The 19,312-nt window shown below is 36.2% G+C and overlaps 1 pseudogene; it reads right to left on the bottom strand.

Annotated features, from left to right (window-relative positions):
* Window positions 1-17,804: 17,804 nt before the first annotated feature.
* Window positions 17,805-18,164, bottom strand: LOC120229454 (annotated as a pseudogene).
* Between the last annotated feature and the right edge of the window lie 1,148 nt (window positions 18,165-19,312).

Genomic DNA, 19,312 nt, shown 5'->3' with positions numbered 1-19,312 from the left:
AAAAATCCTGAAACAAAAAACAAAAAAATCCAAAACCATATCCTTCATACCTTTCCTTATCTAAAAAACATATCACAGCAAATACTTGGCACACAGGAAGAGACAAGTGACACGGACTTGAAGAATAAGAAAAGAGGGTTTATTCTGCACCAGTGCTGGCCCACGGGAGTCATCCCCAAAGGCTGAGCCAGGAGCCCTGGCGCTGGCCTACCTTTCTGCCTGGCCAGCTTTGCATACTTGGAAACTTTCTATTGGCTGCACAGGTGGGCGGGTTTGCAGGGACTCAAGGAAAAAGAAAGGGGAGGAGGACTCTTATTGGCTGTGCTGTGCGGACAGTCAGCTGATCAAGAAGCAAGGAAGATTATAGAAACCAAAAGTATGTGAGGGGAGTATCTGGCCTCTGGCATTTGGCTGGCTTTTTCTTATCTGCTTTTTTCTGGCTTTCCTTCTCAAACATATTCTATTTTCCTTACCTAATTTAATATACAGTCATTTTATTTTATCCTTATTTCTTGTTTTATTTTTACATAAAATGTTTACATGTTAACTATTAGTAATCATAGTGAAAATTACGAAGTAGCCAACTGTGCACTGTCATATACTAACTTACTGTAGTAGATGAGCAGCTGTATAAATATATTTCATAATTTCTAGAAGTATATTCTTCCTCATAGTTAATTTTTAGTGTGGCACAAAACATTTATTAACACACCCAAAGATTTTTGGTCTCTCTGTAAAAAATTTAAAAAGCCAAAAATAGATAAACTTAGTTTTATGTTTAACAGTTAATATTTACCTTATTTGGAAATGATTTAGAAATTCAGTGAATATCCATTATATAGTTTAATGTAACATAAACTTTTATCTTATTTACATTTATTTAAATTACTTGCTTTTAACAGTTATGCTTGTATTAGACATCAAACAGCTGCTGTCTTCTTAAGTTTTTTTTTTTGTTGTTGTTGACAAATTTTGAAGAGATGTCTGCTTTTTATTAAACCAACAAACTTGAAATAGCTATTATTTATCAAAGATTATCCCAAATTTTGTGAATTTGAAAACCATTTCAGTTAGTTTCTGTATTTCTGAGACTAAACTGAGTTTCTATAAACGCTTGATTTTCTTTAAGCCAATTAAATAGAGCTCTTTATGAATTAATTTTGACAGTGCCACCAGGAGGTAGAAAGATGTTACATCTCTATGATGTACATACATAAACTTACATAAACATACAGATAGAGGTGAACGGAGATCTGCTAGCTGTTGTTTTAAAAATTTTAGCCATGTCTCAGGTATAAAACTGAAAAGACTATTTGGATCTAAATTGTGTTTCTGGTAGATGTACTAAGTTAAGGTTACCTGCTCAGATGGCCAGAATTTTACTAAAGACTTTTTTTTTTTTTCTTAATCTGCGTGCTGTAAAGATCCTTGTAGAGGTATTTTTGGAGTCATTTTGTCTTTTTGAAGCTTCTGCATAACAATCAAAGAATGCATTCCATTGTTTCTGAGATGTTTAGAATCCTCTTTTTTTAAGGGTGTCCCTGAAGGTGTGTTTATTTAAGCTAATGGATCTCCAAAGTGGCTACTATAATTCCAAAAGTTCATTTTACAAAAAGGCACAATATCCTAGTCAGAAGCAGGAGTTTTTGAGAGAAGGGGAGAAAGTTTTAGACCAGGTGAAATCCATCTTTGCCTTTAGATTCCTTACGAAGTCTGAACTATGAGGGGACATGTTTTTCAACAGGTGTTCTATACTACAGGGAATTACATGTTTCCTCCTGCTCTTTTATACTGAGTGACTTACCATGAAGCTTTAACAAACAAATACAGATATTCACAATAAAGTCACAGAGTTCAAAATGCAAAGAGTTGAGCTGGGATCCCGGAGAGTCTTACTCTCAACCTCCAGTTTCCATGAGATGAAAAAGAAGTGATCTCAGTGGGTGCTGTGGGTAGCAGTTCATGGAGATCTTTGGATCCCACTTCTTTTTTGGTTTGTTTGTTTTAAGTTTATTTATTTTGAGGGAGAGCAAGACAGAGAGAGAAAGAGAGAGAGTACAAGGAGGAGGGACAGAGAGAGGGAGTGAATCCCAACCAGGCTCTTCACTGTCAATGCAGAGCCCAATGCAGGGCTGAAACTCATGAACCTTGAGATCATGACCTGACCTGAAACCTACGGTTATTCGCTTAACCCACTGAGCCCCATAGGTGCCCCTGAATCCCACTTCTGATGCCATAAAATGTCAAAAGTGCAGTCATAACAGAACTAAACCAATAATCACTGAAGTAGTAATGAGTACAGGCTGATTGTGCACATGCCAGAAAGACAGTTTGTAAACCAGGAGCACTGAAAACATGGAATGGCCTTGTCTTCTCAGGGACTTTTCAGGTCTGGTCCCTGTTAGTTTTTAATTTTAATAATATAATCCTGGTTGAAGAGTCATTTTGATGTTTTTTTTTTAATTTTTTGCATAACACTTGATAATGATATTTAACTTTATTTTGAATATATATATATATATATATATATATATATCTTATTTTCTCCTTACTTAAATTTTAAAAATCAAGTTTTGGCAATCTTCTGTTTCTCCAACATAGCAACAAAAAATAATGATCCAAAGTAGATTCTAAAAGAAATGTATTTAATTGAGCTGAAAATACTAATAATAAATAATGCCTTAAAATACATGATTTCTTTTAAGGAACAGTGCTTGGTAAATTAATGTATTTCTGTGATCTCCTAAAGGCATAAATTTAATGAGATAGAAGAGTCCAAGAAAGTGTATTGGAACCAGGGATGCTTTATACAAGGGGCAACAAAGTATTAAAAAAAAAAAAAAAAAAACAACTCTGGGTCAGGATTCATTTTCTGCTTTTTGTATCTTAAATGAAAAAGCTCAGTACCAAAATAAATAATCGAGTTATATTACCGCTTTAGAGATCTAAATAGCAATGTGTAATGCTTGCCTTCATTGTTCACTCATAAAACTGTTATTTAGCAGTCATCCCAGCCAGAACTGAACATCAATTAATATTAAGATCTTATTGTGCATAGGGCACTGTGCTAGGCATTTAGAAGGAGGCTGAAGGTACTTATTTTTACCTAACCTCTGCTCTTACTAAGCTTATAGTTAAGATAAATGCATTGAAAGGGGGCCTACATATCCATACGTGTATTAATGAGAGGTCTAAATGATAGGATACAGAATATGGGGGAAGAGAAGTACAAAACATTTGAAAGCATCCCCTTGGTGTTCTGTGTTTTGATGCCACTTTGAATAGATTTGTAGAAAGGAGAGATGAGTGGGACTGGAAATGCTGAAAAGAGAATAAAATGTAAATGTCTTTAGTGGGAGGGCTCAGATCTTGAACTGCTGTTGTATTTCTTGCATTACCAGCATATTAACTGGAGGGATCAATAGGTGCTTCATAATTCTCTGGCAACTTTCCTTGAAATAAACCCACGGCTCACCAAAAGCTACTCATCCTATTTCACTGACCCTATCACCTCTTTAGACTTGCTTTCTTTTCACTTTTCTCTCCCTCTTTTGTAGAAACTTGATCTTCGGCAAGTTTCCTTATTTCTCTTTCTAGGAACACTCTGATGACCTCACTAAACTGTTGAGATTTCATGATCTTCCTGACTCTTTTTGGCCTCTGAAAGCCCAGTTGCATTTTCTCAACCTATAAAGAGGCACATAAAATTCATCCAAGAGTCAACAAGCCAAGATTCCCAGTCTGTCTTTCTGGCTGACCTGGGCTGACTTCCCCAGAATGCTAGGGCCCTGCTCATGATCTATGGGATTTGGCACAGGCAGTGAAGATTTCCAAACCAATACAGAGGAAAATCAGTTTTGTTGGGAATTCTGCATTGAGACTCAAAGGATTTATTTCTTCAACATATATGTTTAGACTTGAAGCAAAATCAAGGACAAGCTACACAGGTATATTTTCAATATTGATCCGTGCCTTCAGTTAAATCCTCTTACATTTAAAGTATTGCTCTTTCTCACTCTTTATTCAGATGAATAACAAAACCTGTTACTTTTATCTCAGAATTACTATGATATTAATATCCTTTTTATCCATGTTGACTTGGTTTACTTTGCTTAATTATTAACTTAATAAACACTCATTCAAACTGACGTTACCAGCATCCATTATCTCACTTAAGTCTGTGTTCCACATCCCTACAGAGTTACTCTTAAGGACTTTATTGTGTTGTTTCTCCCCAACTACACAATTCATCTGGAGAAGCCCTGATTCCCCATGCGATGGTGTTTGGAGATGGGGCCTTTGGAAAGTGATTTCATTTAGATGAAGTGATGAGGGTAGGGCTTTTTATGATAGGATTATCACGCTTAGAGACATTAGAGAGAATACTCTTTCTGTCTCTGTCTCTTTCCTTTTCTCATGTGAGGACACTGGAAGAAAGTGACCCCTCTGCAAGCCAGAAAGAGAGCTCTGATCGGAACCCAACCAGGCCAGCATCATGACTGGGACTTCCAGCCTTCAGACCTGGGAGGTCATAAACTTCTGTTGTTTAAGCCACTCAGTTTTGTTTTGTCAGCCTGAGCAGACTAAGAGTTAACGTTAACTAAAAAATTAATTTTAGGGGTGCCTGGGTCACTCAGTCAGTTAAGCATCTCACTTCAGCTCAGGTCACAATCTTGCAGTTTGTAAGTCTGAGCCCTGTGTCAGGCTCTGTGCTGTGCTCAGAGCTCAGAGCCTGTTTCAGATTCTTTGTCTCCCTCTCTCTGCCCCTCTCCTGCGTGCCCTCTGTCTTTCTCTGTCTCCCAGAAATAAACACTAAAAAATATAATAAAAATTAAAAAATAAATTTTATTTTGTTGCTTGCTTGCTTATAAACGTTTGCTTTGTTGGGGTATGGTTCATATTCCTAAACATTGAATATAAAGCTCATAACAATTCAATCTCATTGTACCTCTTGAATATCAACTGTGGCATTGCATGTATTTACTCAGTGTTCCATTCACACTGAACTTTTCATTACTCCCCAAACAATTCTTGTCCTGTTACTACTTTAGACATTTGCAGATACTGTACTGTTAGCTCTGCCTTTCCCTGTGCCGTAGTTAAACAACAATAACAACAACAACAACAAGAAAAAACAAAAAACAAAAACTCCTTAAGATCAGATTTCATAACCTTAATGAAATATAATAGATGATCATTGTGTACCCACAGTGTTTTCTTCACACCTCAATTGTAGAGGTCCTGGGTGCTTGAGTGGCTTAGTCAGTTGAGCATCTGATTTCGGCTCAGGTCATGATCTTGCAGTTCATAAGTTTGAGCCCCGAATCGAGCTTGCTGCTGTCAGTGCGGAGTCTGCTTGGGATCCTCTATCTCCCTCTCTCTCTGTGCCTACTCCACTCATCTCTCCCTCAAAAATAAATAAACCTTAAAAAAAGAGCATCAATTGTAGTTGTCCTTGGAATACAGGGGGTACATCATTATTACGTGTGGCCATAACTATTTGCTTTGTTGGACTAGGAGAGCTAGAAAGCCAAGTGCCCTTCCTTACTACATCTTCATGTTCACAATCCCCAGGAAAATTCCTGGTACGTATTAGGTACTTAATAAATATTTATAGATGGCCGAATGGAAGAAAGAAGGGAAGAAAGGGAATGAGCAAAAGAAGGAAAGGAGGAAGAGGGGAAGGATGGATTTGGGGTTGGCAGGTCAAATCAGTAAGCTTTATTAATTGATTTTTTTTTTCCGTTCTCTCCTAGGAAATTCCAGGCAATTCCCCTTCCCTCTCCTTCCCTTTTAGAAAGAGATCAGGAGCAGAGGGAGGGCAGAGAGGGAGAGAGAAACTCCCAAGCAGGCTCTGTGCTGTCATTGCAGGGCTCAATCCCCCGATCCTGGGATCATGACCTGAGTTGAAGTCAAAAGTTGGCTGCTTACCCAACTGAGCCATCCAGGCACCCCAGCAATTTTACTTTCTAAATCAAAAGAGAAAATAGTTTATTTCTTTAGTGGATAACTCAGATATAGGTCTCCAAATCGTTGTCATTCTCAGTCCCAACCTCTTAATTCCCTACTTTTGGATAGCTGTTGACAAGATAACTTTTTTATTCCTACTGTCATCTACACACTGAGAAAGTGTATAGGAAAAAACAGTTTTAGGTGGAAACAAGTCCAGTGAACAATTATTAGAAGAAAGATACAATAATGCATAATAATTATTCACTCACCTTGGCCCGTTGGGGCTCTTTAGTGAGAACAGTACTTGGATATTATTATGAATAAAAAAGCCAAATCTATGTGTTGGGAAAAGATGAAGAAGGAATTAAATGGCATTTTTATTTTAATAAATTTTGGCAAACCTCTTCCTACATCATATAAAATAAGGCTGTCTATAAGATTTTCCATTTAGTTTAAGATAAAATGTAAGAGGAAGGAAGAGTGATATTTAAAACTCAAACTACCTGTAACGGTGTCTGCCCTCTAATAGAGATGGTGTAACTTATACCAGTGGGGAGATGGAACATTTTTTCTCCTTAGCAGAAACTGGTGAGGGAGGTAGGCAAAGTGAGATGGAATACAAGTCGCATTGAAGTTTACTAGAGAATTCTGTCTTTAGAAATGCAAACAAAGACCCAGAACTCAGGATAGGGGCTAAAGAAAGCACTTTACCTTAACACAGAAAAGAAAGAGGCTGGGTGGTTTACTTCTTTCCTTTTTCCTTGTTCTTTTGTTTTTCCTTGTTCCTTTCCTTTCCTTTCCTTTCCTTTGCTTTCCTTTCCTTTCCTTTCCTTTCCTTTCCTTTCCTTTCCTTTCCTTTCCTTTCCTTTCCTCTCTTTTTCTTTTCTTTTCTCCTTTCCATTCCTTTCCTTTACCTTTCCATTCTGTTCCTTTTCCTTCCTTTCATTTTTTTTCCTTTTTTCTTCCCTCTCTGTTTTTAATCTTCTTTTCTTTCTTTCTTTCTCTTTTTTTCTTTTTCTTTTTTTTTTTTTTTTTTTTTTTTTTCTTTTTTTTTTTTTTTTTTTTTTTTTTTTTTTTTTTTTTTTTTTCTTTTTCTTTTTTTTTTTTTTTTTTTTTTTTTGGTGATAATCACTGAATAGAAAAAGAAGCTAGGTGAACGTTTAGGTGAAGGAGGTTGAAGAACCCAATCTATCGAAATATCTAACAGAACATTTTAAGAACAGAAGGTTAGGTATGAAATGACAAATGTAACATTTAGGTCTACTGTCTCTTCCCTAAGTTCCAACAAGATGAAAGAAAATACACATACACATGTGATTGGTGGAAAAAGAGAAAACAGAAAATACTTGAGGATTTCAAGGAAATCTTCACAGACAGAAAGGAGAATGATCAAGAAAAGTGAGAAGAGTGATTCATTGGCCCTAAAGAGCAGAATAAGATCAGTCTTGAAAGAAGGACATCCAGAGGGGTCCCTGGGTGGCTTAGTTGGTTATGTGTCTGACTTCATCTCAGGTCATGATCTCACAGCTTGTGGGTTAGAGCCCTGTGTTGAGCTCTGTGCTGACAGCTCAGAGCCTGGAGCCTGCTTCAGATTCTGTGTCTCCTTCTTTCTCTGCCCTTCCCCCATGTGTGCTCTGTCTCTGTCTCTGTCTCGAAAATAATAAACATTTTTAAAGAAATTTTCTTTTAAAAAAAGGACTCTTGGAGAAGCTTAAAATTAAATTAGAAAGAGCCTGAGGAGGCTGGAGGCAGGTGGCAGTCAGAAAGGTTGGGTCCACATGGCACCATCATCTCTGCCCTGGACATTCATAATCATTATAATTTTTTTGCAGAAAGTTTCATCAGGTAGAAAAGATTCTGTGTAGTGTAGGAAAAGAAGTCAAGTCAGGATGAAAGCAACACTGCATTCCCAAGTAACCTGGAGTAAAGTATGAAGAAAAGGCAGTTATCCCTATATAGCAGACAAATATACTAAAGTTCTCCATTGCTAGAGATACCTGAGCCTTCCTAAGGACTTTGTGCTCATGTACCTACAAGCCTACACAGAGCTTTCCTTCTGCACTCCCATTTAAGTGAGAATCCTTTTAGGATAAAAGGTCTGAAACAAGTGCAGAGGAAAACTGAATAAAATAAAATAAAAATATTAGCAGCTACACTAATCAACCCATAACCATCAACTAATAGCCAAGCATTCTAACTGTGGAATAAAACCAATAATAGGAAAGAGAAAATAACAATAAAAAACGGGATAACTGACACCTGAGGAAGTAGGTAATTGAAGATACAAAAGAAGATTCTGTGGACACCAGTGGAAAAGTACTGGAGGACATTGGGGACAAAGTTGGTCAATGTGATTAGGGCATCTGTGTTTGCTAATTGCTGCTTATGGAAGTTAGGTTTCTACCCTTGTATAGAGACTGGGAGATAGAGGCACTATTCCCTTTGGTGTTGGTGATTACAATTCAGAAGGGTAGCTTCCAGGTCTTTGAAAAAGACATTTTTGTGTTATAAACCTGGTAAGAGGCTGGGGGAAGATTTACATGTCAAAAGGGCAGAGAAAGTGTTTAAGTTGCAAATTCTCTAAAATAAATGCTCTTAAAAAAAGGCAGGTCAGGAAGAAACCTGTCTAAAGCAGCTGGGTGGAACATTAAGTCTACTTTAGTCACCACTATGTATAGAAAGTGGGCACTGGGTAAAGGTTTCTTGACAGAATGTAAGCTGCCTCTTTTTAAATTGCCGTAAAACATCTGTACAAATTTCCACAAATTTATCTATAATCCTGAAGATCAGATAATTCACTGGTGAGATGTCAGCATGACTGATTTTTTCTGAAGGCTCCTGTGGAGAATCACTGCTTTGCTTTTTCCAGATTCTAGAGGCAGCACACATTCCTTGGCTTGTGATTCCTTCTTCCATTTTCAGAGTTACCAGTACAGCATCTTCTCTCTCTGACTTGTTTCCATTGTCACATCTCCTTCTCTGACTCTAACCCCCATATCCCCTTTTAGGGACCTATTTATTGGGCCCACCCAGACAATCCAGGATAATCTCTCCATCTTAATTATATTTGCAAAGTCCTTCTTGTCACTTAAGTTAACATATTCACAGGATTTGGAAACTATGGACATCTATAGGGTGCCATTATTCAGCCTCCTACTACTACTTAGTAGCATGCTCCTTGCTTGCTGCTGTCAATTCAGGACCACTGATCTCACACTCTGCATCTGTTCCTGCCCTATCTGTAAGTCTAGGAAAAAGGCCTGGGAAGAAGGATCTGCACACATATATGGACACATGAGCACACACCACAGAATCACTAACATAGTCCTTTTGACCTGAACTGACAGTTCTCCTCATTGTATATCTGAGTCCATGTTTGCAACCCCAGAAAGCATGACTTCCCTCAAGCTGGGGACTTCCTGGCCTCCCTAGCTGGAATGTTATCTAATAGTCTTACCTATCCAGATGCATCCCCGATGATGATGCTGGTTTCACTTGCAAATTCCCATGTAATGCTGAGCCCTCTGGTTTGGGATTTTAATTTCACTGGATAATGATCTTGGTGATTTTAAACATTTCCTGTTGCTTGTTAAACTGCCTGCCCGATTCAGCTCCAAATAACAGCTTTAAGTACACAAGTGAAAATTTAGCTCCTAGTATTTAACAACTACTATAATTTTAAAATCTACTTTCAATTAAGTAACCTTGTAATTCTAAAAAGTGGTTGTGTTCCAAAGAAATGCTGAAATGCCAACTGAATACAAGTCCACTTTATGTCTGGCAGAAACTGTATAGTTGCCATGTGGCTTAGCATTGAAAAGCTCATTCAGTAGTGGTTCTGACATGACTGGTATAGTGCGGCATTTAATATTTGTCTTTATACATCTCCCCATGATGTCCGAACAATCTCCAGTAATCAAAAGAAATGAAAATAGCTAGAATAAAGTATTTGTTAAATCTAAATATACAGAATTGACATTTTTAAGAAACTGTGCATAAGGAATGTATTGATTTAGGAAATGAAGATCATTTATGATTCTGGAAGCAGGATAGCTTTGAGAATATGACAGTTATCTCTTTTATGTTGCCAAAACTCCATATAGATGGAATCAGTTTTTCAAAGAGTAGGATAATCTTGAAGGCAGTACCCCTTTTAGAGATATAGCCTCATAGGACTCAGTCATTAAAAAATGAAGTCCAACCTTCATATCAAATTTCCTTCATATTTAAAAAAATTAAAGTTAAAAGTAATGCTGATAGTTGACCTTAGAAGTGAGATGAAAACTTACATGGAGTACTTGGAGGTGCCATTTGCTGCAAAATATACTTGAAATCCATCAGTTGATCACTTACTGGACTCCAGATGTGTGCAGTCATAAGAAAAAGCAGAATTGCTTTATAAAGAATAGAATCTGTCACAGTTTAATATATAAAACGTGAGACCATATCTATGTTTTAAAATGAAATAAAGAGCAATTTATCATGAATGCTATAGCTTTTGTTCCTTTGGAATTGTTTCTCCCATAATTGTGCCTTTCTTTTCTTTTTCTTTCTTTTTTTTAAAAATAAACATCATTGAAAACATTTTATCAGAATTTCATATTTTTTTATTCATAAGACATTATATTTCAACAGATATAGGTCAAAAATGTGCAAGTTTGGATTTTTTCTCTTTGTTATTTTATCTTAGTATTTTTCCAGACCATCATTCAGCCTTGGAGAATTGTTTTGATTAGAGAGAGGTCTTTGAGAGGGTTTGCAGTGCTTCATGGCTTGTGCAGGCAGGCAGGCAGTTTTCTTTTTGTCTTTTTATCTGGCCAAGGACATCTACATATTATGTCAATAGGCATACAGAAATTTGTAGGCTGGGGTTGAGCATAAATTTCTTTTTCTCCATAGACACAGAACTAAAAATATCAAATTGAACACATTTATACATGAGAGGGCTCAGGATTCATCCTTAGCCTGCATCGGTGTATATTCTCCTTTTCAATATGTACTTTTTTAAATGCCAGGAGAAATTTGAAAAACGTTAAAGCAGACATGCATTGATGACATCCATTGGTTTTATTTCAGTCCCTGGAGTTCTAGCTGTGGTTTACATCTAGTCCATGAAGCGTAATTTACCCATTAACCTTTCTGTTAGATACCTGGTGATTTTATTTTTTGTCAGTGTAATGCTTCTATTGTCCCCACTAAAAGATACATGTTTAATTGAAACTTTTAAAGAGCATGTGAAAACATATATTTAAATATGTTTATCAGACATTACAAAGAAATTTTGAGATAGTCAAAAAAGTTTCAATTGAAAAAAAGCCTTTATTATTTTTATTTTTTCACTGTGTGTGGTGATGCTCAATGGCATTGTTTTGATTGATATAAAATAGTGTGATAAAGACTGTTAGATGACTAGCTGGGATTTATCAATTTGAATTTATATGTACAATAATTAACTTGATACTAAGCAAGAGCAATCCCCCAAATTCCAACATAAAGTTGTAACACCAAGCCTGGTACGGGGGCATTCAATCAAACTCATTGTAGCAAATAGGTTTCTGAGTGTGGCTTCTCCTTTCATGCAGAGAATGGACTGATTATTTTCCCAAACAATAAACATGTTTGGTTTTTGAAACTGATTACTCCGTTGTCTCTATTACTCACAGATCAACTGGCTATACTCGATAACAGAGGTAGGAGCTAAACTCATCTTAGTTGTTGCCCACAATTTATGAAGAGATAATCCAGTTCATAGGAAATGAGGTACTTCAAGTATTCAACGAATAGAAAGTATTTCTCTGTCAGCATGGATTCGGGTTCAAATATGTCTCATACTGATCTCTGGACTATTGCTCTATGCCACGTTGATCCATGCAGGAATAATTGTAAAGAGTTTCCAGGATTTCTTTTACTATCAGAAAAAACACCCTTGAATCACTTTGCTGAAGGTTTATAGTGAAAAACATGAGTCTGAGCATTTTGAGCTTATAGCCATGGATAAGGTGTGTAATTTGTTTGGTGCTGAGTTCTGTGACATGAAAAGTAAATTACTATTGGGAGAGATGTGGCGGGAGAGATTCTATTATTAAAAAAAAAAAGATTTTTTTTCCAGCAGCAAGGGTTTTTAAGGTTTAAATTTTTATTTTCTAATATGCTGGCTTGAATTTACTGATCAGTCCATTGCCATCCCATAAAAGCATATGGTTTTTAAACTGATGAAACCGTGAATACAAGTAATGCCTTTTTTCCTCTGTCAATGTTATGAAAATATCCTGGTGGGCTAGACTTGTCAACAAATTAAAATAAATAGAATGCCATAATTTTTTATTCAAATTGAATACCAAATGCGTATAAAATATCTCTAAGATGGTGCATACCCTTTGACTCAAAGAAGTCAAGAATGTAGAAAATAATGATGTGTCTGAGCCAAGATTTTGCTGCATAACCATGGAAGATTAAAATAGGTAAAGTTAGGTAAAACAACTTGACTGTCTAGTTATGGTCTGAGTAAATATATTGAGGCATGTATAATCTAGCAAAGATTTAGGTAAGGTAGATATTTGACAGCAATGATAAACTGTTATATTCAGTAAACATGTATCAAACACCTATTATATGTCAGATACAATTCTGGGTACTGATGATAAAACAATAAAGTAGACAGACGGGGTTGTGATCTTACTGAATTTCCATTATATATAGAAGGATTGACAGTGATAGAAAAGCATATTTAACATATATTTTAAGGGAAAAATGAAGTGTCTTAACTTGGTTCCCGAGAAGCAAATCCAACAGCAGATGATTTATGTGCTATTATTTTATTAGGGAGTGCAATCCCAGGAAGCAGAAATGAGGGACAGAGAGAGTGAGGCCAGGGAAAAAGGGAGAGTCAGCAGTTAAAGAAGGCATTAGTGATATGGTTACTACTAAGTGAAACCAATGATTGGACCAGTGAGACTGAATCCTTCTCAAGAAGCCATATAAACTATATACCCGGAGTCTATAGGGTGGGAGTTGGGAATAGAAAAAGTGCACAATGTAAGTACTGGCATTGGTTGGTCAGTTTTCCCCTGTAAGAAGTTAACTCCTCCGTACTTTCTGGTTACTAATTTGCGAGGGTGGACACTAAGTGGGTTCTTCCGTAAGCATCCCCAAAGCATGTCAAGTGGGTCTATGTGAAGCATCCCAGGAGAGGCCTGAGCATCTATGCTGTAGAACGTTGGCTGAATACATTGTATTCAGAGTATTCTGAATATTCAGTACTCTGAGTATTCAGAGTAGTATGAATACTGTGATCCTATTTTTGATATAGAAATTCTTATAGTATTAACAATGAATATAGTTGGCTTTTGGGAATATGGTTTTATTAATTTTATCTGTTTTTCTATTTTTTTCCTGTAGTGAATATGATTGGTTTTATAATAAGAAAAAATTAAAAATTCATTTTCAACATGTGATTTTATTATTCTCCATGTTTAACAAATTCTCATTTTCTCCAGTAGTTGGCTATTTACTTAGATTTGGGTTAATTTATCCAAATTTATTTTGGTAAATAAGACAAAAGAGGATTCTTATTAGCTCCAGCAAGCTGCCAAATTAGTTAATAACTTCCTGTAATCTGTATGTATAAAAATAATGCTAATGATCCCATTGTCATAGGCTATGTCCCTGAATACTAGGAGCTTACAAGTTATAGGGAAGATAGGAAATATATGTCAACAAATATATAAAACATAAAATATTTAACAATATTTAGATGGTAATGAAATATTTTCTATGGAGGTAGATGAGGTATTGAGTGGAGAAGAGGAACGTGCATGCCATTTTAGACCAGGTGACCAAAGAATGTCTTAATGTGAGATTGACATTGGAGAAAGAAGTGAGGAAAGTGAGGGAGTGATCCTAGAGGTAATTTAGGATTAGAAGAACTTTCCCAGGAAGGAAATAAGTACAAAGCTTTGAGATAGGAATGTGCCTGGCATGTTCAAGGAACAGCAAGGAGGCTGGGCTGGGGAAGCTGAGTAAGAAGAAAAATATAACTACAGTGTTTTATACAGTAGGTGCTCAATAAACATTAGTTGAATTGCAATAAATCTAGTTTTGAAATTGTATATATATTATATATAGTTCTAGGTTTTAGCATAATGCCTGGGAAGAGTAGATTTACAAAATTAACAAATTCTTGTGTTTTCTAAGAACCTAGTTTATATTTTGGAAATACTGCATAATTTCACAATTTTACGCATTAATGCTTGCTGTACTTTGTTTGACTCCTTGTTAGGTGGTAAATTTTATGAGGGCAGGACTATGTGTGTTTTTATTCATTAGTGTGGCTCCAGCCTAGCACTCTTAAAAAGATAACTTGCCACCTTTCCAGTGGGATTTCAGGGACAGGTAAGTTCAAGGTGTACATACTGTAATTAGAATTAAATTCACTTTAGGGGCACCTGCGTGGCTCAGTCCCGTGAGTGTCCAACTCTTGACTTCTGCTCAGGTTATGATCTCCTGGTTTGTGAGATTGAGCCCCACGTCAGGCTCTGTGCTGACCGCATTGGAACCTGCTTAGGATTCTCTTTCTGTCTCCCACTCTCTGCCCCTCTCTCACTGTGTATGTGTGTGTATGTGTGTGTGTATGTGTGTGTGGTTGTGTGCATGCACATGTGCGTGCACACTGTCTCTCTCAAATAGACTAAATAAGTAAATAAATAAAGAGATAAATTCACTTTAAAATTTTTAAAAAAGAACAATCATTGGTCTTCTAAGCAGAAATATTCTGAGGTAAATTGTGGAGGGGATAGGGAAAGCCATATAAAAACTGGCAAAATGGTAGCATGACAGAGGCTCTCCAGGTCAGATACATCGAGCTGGCAACAGTGGCCAATTCAGAGGAAGGTGTATAGTGCTTCTTCTTCATAGTTTCCCTCACTAATGTATTTTACTCACATATGTAGAGTGAAAATAAACCCATTCTTAAAGGAGCCCAGAGTGTCAGCACAATCGTATTCCGTATTCATACCTGATGCCTCAAGGCTTTGAAGTAGAATTGTTCCTTCTACTCCGAATATTTTCCTCATTACCCCTCCTTTGCCAGCTAGTCTACTCAATTTTCAGGTTTCAGGACAGACACTATCTCCTCTGAGAAGCTTTGCCTGTCTCAAAGACTAGTTCAGATCTGCCTTTTTATATGGTCTCCTGGCACCATGATTTCTCCAGGATACCTTTCAACTGCCCTGTAATTAAATAACCACTAGGAAATTAGCTGTTCAACTTTGTCTTCTCAATAGGTCTGCAGGACACATGTCTCTCTTGGTCATCTCTGTCTCCAATGTGTGACACCTCTTTGAAACGTAGATGTTCTAAAGTTAAGAGAGGTAAAACAATTATTGTCCAGATAAGCATAATTTTGACTAAGGTCACAGAAAGTATCCAGTCTCCGCTACTTTTCTAAACAGTCTTAATTTAAGACTCTAAACTGAATCAGGTTATACAGAAATAAAGTGCCTATAAATGGGAAGAAAACAAGTTAAAACTCTGGCTGTTGGAGGTACTTCCAGTTACACTAAAAATATCACCTAGTATCTTATTAATACCCTGTCATGCAGATATGATCGAGTTAACTTACCTCACAGAAATAATGAAAATCTGTCATATATCAGCTTCTGCTTCAAGTTATACTCTGATGCCAACTATGTGTCTCTTTTTAAAGATTTTAATGCTTTATTTTTGATATTGGTTCAGCATGAAGTTATAGCAAACTACAGAATTCTGCTACAATTACCAAACACTGCATAATTTCTGTCTAATTATACAGAACTAATGTGCAACCTCTCTGTATTAATAATAAAGCAATTAACCTAAAATACCAAATTGGTGTGAGTTCCTTGACTATTTTCTCATTACCACAGTCTGTTCCAGGTTTTGAACAATTGTACATTGTACTTTATAAATGTTAACTCCAGATAAAGTTTATCTTTACATCCATCACAATAGCCTTAATACTCATCACCTCCAATTCTCTCACCTTTCCCATTCCCCAAATGTGTGTGTATGAAAACGTAATGTCTGCAATAGGAGTTCATTATAAATCAGATGAATTTATGGACAATTAGAAATGTTAAGAGATATTATATTATCATAACGTTCTGCATTTATTTTTCTCTCTTTTTTTTTAAATACCAATAGATCTTGTAGGAGACACTTACATTGTGTCTGACACTTCTGATGTTATGGTGTCAATGTAAGTATGTGTGAAAACCATTACCTTGTCAATTCTGTGATGTCAGTGGCAACTTGATGTCAATGAAAATGTATAAGGTTCTTCCATTATCATCGTAACAGCTTCTGTAGTCTTTTTAATATATCAAAAGACACTAGTCTGTAAGAAAGACTAACTACTGAAAATTGCTGCCTGCATTTCTTAAATTTAAAGCTGGGGTATTGCATTATGATTTCTCTTTGCAAGCAGCCATAGAAAAAAAATATGTAGAATCACAAATAAATAAAATAATAAGCAGTTATTTTTTTATGGCTAAGGATGTAAAGTGACTTACTGTTTTGAATTTTTAGAATTCAAATGGCTGGTGCAAATAACAGGGAAAATTCTTATTTATAAGTGGAAATAATGAAGAGAACTTCAGCTGTAGACAATTCTATGTTGAAAATATACTGTGAAATGCACAAAAAAGTAGGAAGGTCATGGAAGCAATTACTTTACCTAAAATTATGCCCATCAAAAGCAGCAATGTCCCTGTTGTGGTATTGAACTGTTTCATGTAGTGATTTCCTAGGCAGAGAGTAATCATGGCATATCACTAATCTTAGGTAAATAACACTTAGGTCCTTCTGTAATAAAATAAGTATGGATTGCTTTGTGCTTTCACACCATTTATATTTCTTTCCCATATGTACCGTGTTGTTTAGCAAGGCTCACTCACTTTTTAAATGACTCCCAAAGCATAAATTTTGCCCCAATTTGCTTTGGCAGATGTTGAGTACTTCTAAAAGTACTTGAGTGTGTACTTTTGCCATGCAAGATGCACATGCATATGCACACAAATAAGTGTTGTCACTTGCTTTAGGTTCTAATTGTTGGAGATGATAGGATTTGTGAACTTATAAAATATTAGGTATTTGTTTAGTTATTTTAAGGATTTTGCCTATTAGATCTTTGGCACATAAAATTCTTAGAATGAGAAGAAATATATAACGTTTTAGAAATATGTAGTATGGATGTGTACTCTTGACCTTCAAAAACCTGACATTGTGAAGGAGGACAGCAATTAAGTATGTAAGGCGATTTTAATTTCAAGAGGTACTATTTTCTTTTTTTAGGTTTTTCATCCTAAGTTTTGGAAAACTTTGCAAAAGAGAGCTATGTCATTTGAGTTGTCCTAATGTAAGTGTAGGGTTTTCTAGGTAAAGAGTGTATAGAATGACATTATTGGAAGACAAAATGAACTGCTACATAATAAAAATTCTATCAAAATAGGTGTATAGGGGCACCTGGGTGACTCAGTCAGTTAAGCATCTGGCTTCGGCTCAGGTCATGATCTCATGGTTCATGGGTTCAGCCCTGCGTTGGGCTCTGTGCTGACACCTCAGAGCCTGGATCCTGCTTTGGATTCTGTGTGTGTCTCTCTCTCTGCCTCCCCCTCCTTTGCTCATGCTCTGTCTCTCTCTAGCTCTCAAAAATAAATTTTAAAAAAAGTTAAAAAGATACATTTGTGTAAATGATGTGTATTTGTGTATGTATATAATCATATAGACATGCTATAATTTGATTCATAGGCATAAAAATGCATTTATTTATTTATTTATTTATTTATTTATTGCCGTTTCCTACCATTATTTGATAGTCAGCCGTTAGTTCTCATCCACACTAACTGTAGATTTTTGAAAGTGGTGACAGGTACATAAGGAACCAATGTATAGAGCTTCATCCTCGTTAGGTTTTCTGTACAACCACACATGGATGTGGTATGGAACATTCCTTATCCTCTGGCCCAAACAGCTTTGTTGTGCTTGTTGTCAATGTGCACATTTGGAGTTCCCGTCTCCTTCATGACAAATTTCTGGATCTCTCTGAGGGCCCGTGGGGCATGCTTCTTGAATCCCACTCTGAATGCGATAGTGAATGTGGATGGATTTTCTCTGGTCAGTACCTCGTTAATGGCAGGATAGCCCATCTTCTCACCACCCTTCCTTGAAGAAGCCATTCTGTTGGGCCGATTACAAAAGCACATTTAATTTTAATTTGGGGTCAGAATCTGTTATGTCTTTATTATCTGGGTCTAAATTTAGTGTTTCCACCCCTAAATTTTACTGATTATTTTTTGGTGGGCATTTCAGCATTTGTAAAAAGGACAGAAAGTAATCAAAGCCTTTAGACTTTAAATGAGTGACTGCTATTTGTGAGCATATTTGATGAAAATGGGAGAGGAAAATTAAAGCAATTGAATTAGAGAAGACTTTTAGAGATTACCTATGGATTTCAGTAAATGTATTGAAATATCTAATGTGTATATTTCATGATATCCCATTTACAGAATAATCAAGAGTTGGCTACATTTTAAAGGAGATTGTGTGTGTGTGTGTGTGTGTGTGTGTGTGTGTGTATTGCACAATATGGAAACTTTACTAAAAATGTCATTGTCTATCTTATGACATGCACCAAAAGAAGATACCATTAAAACCATTAGAAAGGAAACCATCAAGCTTAATAGTCTCTTTCAAAGATGGAAGCCCTATGGATTAATTCTGGTGGATATATAATGTACTACTTTACTTTCACTCATACACAGGATTGGGAAGTGGGAAGAGAGGATGAGAGCAAGAGAGAGAGAGAGAGAGAGGATGAGAGCAAGAGAGAGAGAGGATGAGACTGTGTGTGTATCATCTCTCTCTCTATCTCTCTAAAGATGAAGGAAGCAATAAGAAACAATTAATGGAAAAGAGAACAAGAAACTGTTTCTACCTGGAGGAAATAATAAAATTTTAGGCTGAAAAGCTTTGCTCTCAACTGTAGGAGTTGGCATCTCTCCAACTGAAGAAGACCCATTTTAGAAAACATACTCTCCTCATCATGATGCTCTATTTTCCCATTTATGAGAGTGAAAGAGAAGGCACCACTAAGAAGGATGTTCTCCAAACTTTTTTAAAACAATTTTCCAATTCTGAATCAGGTATATCCATACACAGTTTGAATCCATGCCAGCAGCATACTTCATACCCCAAATCTAAGACACTGTAGGAAATTCAAACTATATTTTCATTCTAAAGACAATAATGACACTGAAAAGAAACCGGAGCTGCTTACCTCAAAATGTGAATCAACTGTGTAAGGGGGTGGTGGTTAAAAATATTC

This window comes from Hyaena hyaena, unplaced genomic scaffold, assembly GCF_003009895.1.
Source record: "Hyaena hyaena isolate Hyena2069 unplaced genomic scaffold, ASM300989v1 scaffold_32, whole genome shotgun sequence".
Taxonomy (NCBI): domain Eukaryota; kingdom Metazoa; phylum Chordata; class Mammalia; order Carnivora; family Hyaenidae; genus Hyaena; species Hyaena hyaena.
This window is presented reverse-complemented; position numbering and strand designations above follow the sequence as displayed.